This window comes from Tuber melanosporum (genome assembly GCF_000151645.1).
Source record: "Tuber melanosporum whole genome shotgun sequence assembly, scaffold_14, strain Mel28".
NCBI classification, from domain to species: Eukaryota; Fungi; Ascomycota; class Pezizomycetes; order Pezizales; family Tuberaceae; genus Tuber; species Tuber melanosporum.
This window is the reverse complement of record NW_003298797.1, coordinates 1,165,035-1,171,249: the sequence shown is the minus strand read 5'-3', so window position 1 is coordinate 1,171,249 and position 6,215 is coordinate 1,165,035.

Below are 6,215 nucleotides of genomic sequence, written 5' to 3'. Positions count from 1 at the left end.
AGGAAAATTGGCAGGCGGTCCTAGCCGCTAAAGGAGGAGCTATTATCTAATTCTTGTCTAGATTTTATATAATATTTTAACAGCTAGAACTATTTAATTAAAGTCGAAGTATAATCCGAATATCACTGGTTCTCATTTACAGAGTACTGATAGCTAAAGTGACTTTTAGTTCTTAAAGGTTCCTGGGAATATGTTGGGATACAAATTCCACAAAGGAGCTTATGATCAGCTATTCAGATAGATAGAAATACAGAAAACTAGCACCTGATTATCATATCATGACCTTTGAAACAGCAACAGTTTAGAACCCGAATTCCACATACAGAACGTTTTTATTAGTATAAAAAATAAAATGGAAAAGTGGGGAGTACAGTTGTATCTGTAAAGTCTTCATATGCTGGCATGGCAACTGTGTTGTCTTCCATCCCCACAACAACTGCATCTACCATGACCCCCCTACATACCCGAAGAGCTAGAGAAGACCAAAATATAGAAATTTATGCCCTGTATAAATATACTGATATGGGGTATAATAAAATTTCTAAGGTTATGGGTATCTCTAAGGCAACTGTTCAATCAGTAGTCAAAAGAGCTGAATCAAGAGATGGAAATACCCATGATGCCTCCAGATCTGGAAGACCAACAACAATTACCCCTCAAAAAAGAAAGATAGTGGAGTCCATTATCAATGCCAAGCCTCATTTAGCGTTACATGACATTACCAAAAAAGCGAATATTGGTCTGGGAAAGACATCTGTGGATAAGATCATCTCAGAAGCTAGTTTTAAGCTTCAGATACCTAGAAAAAAACCTTTTTGGAGGAAAGGACAGAAGGAGAAGAGAAGGGAGTTTGCTAGGAGAAGGAGGAATTGGAGGGGTGCATAGAATTGGATTGTTTTTGTGGATGAAGCCACCATTATCTATGATCCAAATCCTACTGGCAGGAAGGTCAGAGTTGGACCTGGTGAAAAGCTGGAAGAAAAAAACTTGAAACCTAGCTTTAAGTCTGGAAGGACTAGTATTGGGGCCTATGCTGCAATCATGAAGGGTGGCAGGACTGAGTTAATTCTTGTAAGAAAGAGGGGGTAGGAAGAAAGAACCAGCAAAAGAGACAGACTTGGCCTCAATTCCCACCAATATGCAACTGAAATCCACCAGCCATACCTCATCCCTTTTATAGAAGATCTGGATAGACCTTCTGACAACATCTACCTAGCAACAGACAATGCCTCCTGGCATGGTAGTGAGGAAAACAGAAAATTGCAGTCAAACTGTGGTTATCAAAAATTGCCTTGGCCACCCAACTTACCAGATCTCAATCCTATTGAGAACACTTGGGCTCTGCTCAAAAGAGCCCTCAGAAATCGATTCTCCAGGTTGGATAGGAGGCTTCACAGTGCTGCTGAATTATTTCAGGCAGCAAAGGAGGAATAAGATTTAATTTCCCAAAAGAAGTTGGATAGGTGGAGAGATAGAATGCCTGAGAGAATATAGGCTGTACTAGATGCAGATGGTGGTCATACAAAGTGGTAATAATATTTTCTTAAGGCTTATTAGTTCTATTCATATCCTTTTCTTTATTGAGTTGTTTGAATTTTTTTTCAATTTTCCATGGAGAGGTGTTGTGGTTGTGTGGTTGCACTACCGGGGTATGAAGACTTTACGGACACGACTGTACCTGTAAGAAATATTGATAAAAGAAAGCAGAGTGATACTAAAAATGTAAAAGAAAAGGGAAATGGACAGGAATCGTGGCTCTGACCCAACTACTTAATCATTATTTCAATTCGAGTTATGTGGCAGCTCCAAGTTCTTTATCTCTAAGCCTTCCTGTTAGAGTGATACAACCAAATAAACTCCAGAGCTGTCTAGACCAATGAAAATGTATTTCTGTAGACGGAAATTGTATAGAAAGGCTCTGACTTCACTCATTTTGTTTATGAATACTAACAGTGAAGAAAAAATAAGTAGAGTAGAATTAAATTGTGAAGACAATAATACATTGTTAAGGTCTCTTCTTCATTGCTTGATGATGTCTAAAGCTTAGAAGGCACTTCAATATTTTTATTCCGCATCTGAGTATTCACAGACTACATCAATTTATTCTACAACTATGTACTTCTCTGATTATAACTCGCAATGTCAAGTATTCTTAAAAAGTGCAAACACCTGAAGACTCTCAAAATTACCACAACATCTTCGGCAATTACAATATAACTAACTAGTAACCATACTGTTGCCAATAGTAGCTCTTCGATCATTAGAGTCTTTAGACTTATGGCCTAGTTCTCAAGTCAAACTGAGTTGGCCCCAATTGTCTCTTTCATTAATCAAATAATCAGTTTCATCTGTGGGTTGCATTTGCAAAAGTAGTTGTAATGGCAACCTTTCTAGGTCACCTGACTTGAAACTTTTATAACTCCTTACCTAAGCAATAGATAACTTCTGGAAGACATCCTACTAATTTGTAGGAAGCTATTCCACCAGATTAATAATTAATTCCTCGGTTAGCAACCCTTGGCTACTGTGGATAACAGGGTTTCAATCACTGTTGTAGTAGTAGAAGTCATCCCCACAGCTAGAATGTAGCTGGAAACCTAGTTGTAATACTCTGTGAAGTCAATTGGCTTGTATGGTAGTATACCTCAGAGTTCTAGGCTCTTCTGATTATTGTAGGATGAATGCAAATGTATTGGTTTCTCGTTGAGATCCTTTATTATTCGATACTATCTCTTTGTGCAAAAATGTCCCATTACCTACGGCCTATGCCCAAGATGTTATATTGTTGAAGCCTAGTGAGTCTGTGAGTAGTTGACAGATCTACTCTATTCTACTTCCCAGACCCAGCTGAGGCTCCCCTCTTATATATTCTGTGAACAGGATCTGGTCAGTCAGACGGCGGTGACGTATACAGTATTATTCTGACACTTTCAATTCTGTGGCATTATAGTCACAGGACACAACTGAGACAGATATGTATAATGATGTGTGGGCCCCGTAATGGGGTCAGAGTGGCGTGTTGGAGACCAGGGATTCCGATTTCAGGTGGGATTACCCTACTTAGGATGATTTCCAGGTATCAGATCCCAGTATTCCTAATATGAGCTCCCTCTTCTTAAGGCTTCACCCTGAATACCTTTTTGGATACATAGAAAACAAATTATAAATTAAAAATTAAAATTAAAATATTAAATTATTAAACCTCAAACATTAGCTTCTTTAGGACCCAATAAGAGCTTGGTGAAAAACCTTCCACATTTGCTTGGCCATGGTAGGAAAGTCTTGCGTTTATCATCCTTGCTCTGCCTGTCGTGGTATTTCCTGTTAGGAATACCAGAATCCAATACCTAGGAACTACCCTAAGTAGGGTAACCCCACTCGGAATCGGAATCTCTTGTCTCCAACACCCCCCTCAGGCTCCCTTACAGGGCCCGCACGTCCTCATATATATCAATCTCAGTTATGTCCTGTGACTATATTACCACAGAATTGAAGGTGTTAGAATAACACCATATACGTCGTCTCCGTCAGTCCGACCGGATCCTGTTTGCAGGGTATATGAGAGGATACCTTTGGCTAGGCCGGGGAAGTAGAACGGAGTAGTTCCGTTAACTACTCAGAGAGTTACTTGGCTTCAAAAACATGACACCTTTGGCATGGGCCGTAAGTAACGGGACGATTTTGCACAAAGAGATGGTATCAAATGGTAAAGGATCTCTACTAGAGACCAATACATTTACATATACCAGAAGAGTCTAGAACTCCAAAAGACACTACCAAAGAAGCCAACGAACTTCACGGAGTGTTGCAACTGGGTTTCAGAACACATTGTAGCCATGGGGTGATTCTCAATACTATAATGGTTACTGAAACCTACTACCCAGAGAGCAACCAAGGGTTGGCGACCGAGGGATTAATTACCAGTCTAGTGGAGTGACTTCCTGCAAGTTAATAGGAAGTCATCCAAAGAAAATCTATTGGTTGGGTATGGAGTTACAAAGGATCGGAGTCAAATAACCTACAATGGTTGTAATGACGACAATCTTTGCAGATATAGCCATGGATAAGACTGATCATTTTATCAATGGCGAAGACAATTGGAGCCAACTCAGTTCGACTTAAGAACTAGGCCATAAGTCTAAAGACTCTGCTAATCGGGATATTACTATTGGGGATAGCATGTTTCCTAAGAAGAAATATTGTAATTACTGAAGAGGGTGTGATGGTTTTCAGGGTCCACAGGTGTTCACACCTTGGAAGAAAACTCGACGTCGCGAAATACAATTGAAGAAGTACATAGTTGTATGATAAATAGATGTAGTCCGCAAATACTCAGACACGAAATATAAACATCGAAGTGCCTCCCAAGCTTTAGACATCATCAAGTAACGGAGAAGAGACCTTAACAATATAACATTGTTTTTACGATTCTACCCTACTTTACCTATTTTACTTCGCTCCTAGTAGTCCTAAACGAAATGAGCAAAATCCGAGCCTTCCTAGACAATCTCCATCTACAGAAACGAATCTCGATTGGCCTAGATAACTTTGAAGTCTATCAAGTTGTCTCCGCCTAACATTTTCCGATTATCATGGCAGATGTCTTCTACCATTTCCCTTACATTATCCATACCTGTGGCAGGTTCCCAGTTGTTCTCTACTGCCAAACAACCTTGCTATTTAACAAAGTGCCATAGTTCACATACCTCCTGGTAGCGACAGTATATACTCTTTCGGTAAAAGCGTATCTTCCTTCTTACAATTTTCTCTATTTTCTGTTGTAAGTCACCCTCCATATCCTCAGATTCTCTGGGAGGTTGTTGTCAGTCTGCATATACCGACTCCCTGTAAGGTTCTAACCAGGATAAAAGATATACTGGGTGTATGTTCCATCAATCTGAAATGTGGAGCTTGTAGCTATGATTCCCTCGTTTCTCCAACGTCATAAATGGCCCATATAATCATGGACTGAGTTACTTTAACTTCTGATGCATATGAATATTCTTTATATTTAATATTACTTTATTGCTGATTTTGAAGTCAGGTTATTGCTTGGCCTTTCTAATCTAGTATTTGGCTATAGCCGCTCGTGTCTGTCAGAGTAATTTCCTTACTTGCTCGTGGATCACTCTTATTCAGTTCACATAGAGTGTGCCTCTTAGACTCTGCACCTCACATTCCTTCATCTATTCAGTTTATGGATGAAATCCATAATTTGTGTAGAAAGAGATCATCCCATGTGCATTGATTCCTCAGTTATTGTAAGCATGTTTGGCTAGTAGTAGTCATTAATACCAGTCATCTTAATCATAGTTGACAAAACTTCGCAAGTAACCCCCCAGCCCTTGGTTGGTTCGCTCAGTTTGTTCATCCATCTGTAGCTGGTATGGAGTAGACATTCTCTTTTTTATATGTAATTTTTTCCCCATGGAGTCCCAAAATTCTCCAGTAAACTTCAAGTCTATATCTGAGACAATTTCTATTTATAAGCCGCGTTGCTTCCATATTTGCTTTATAGAGGCTGTAGCCATGTCCTTTGCGGTAGCTGTCTCTTCTAATCCAACGAAGTGAGTCATTTTTGTAAACTAGTCAACTACTACCATAATATAGGTGCAACCTTAATGTTGTGGTAACTGCGTAGTAAAGTCAATGGAAATTGATGCTCATACTACATAGGGTATTGACAGTGGTTGTAGTAGACCATATTTCAGATGTGGTGGAGATTTGTTGTATTGAAAATCATCACATGACTGTATGTAATCGTTTATCCAATTTGCCAGGCCTTTCCAACAGAAGTCCCTCATACTTATCTCATGGGTTTTTTCTTGTCCGAAGTGTCCTGCTATTTTAGCATCTTGACACTCTTCAGCTGTTATTGTAAAAAGATCCTAATTTTATGGTATAAATAGTCTTTGCTTATAGTAAAGCAACTCGTTGGATAAGGTCCAGGCTTTTGGGAAAGGTTTGCCATTGTCTTGTAGCTTTTCCAACTCATTTTTTCTTTTAAGTCATTGTCTATCTTCCGGAATAGCTTTTTAGATTTGCACCAAGAATTCCAGATTGAATTTCTTCAACTCATTGCAGGCTAGTATCGTACTAGTCATGAGGATTTGCTCAGGTATATTGGCTGCATCATACCAGTGTACATTCAGGTCTTTTGATGCATGTAATTAGCTAACTACTAATTCCTATTTGTGGATAGTAATAGCCCTTAT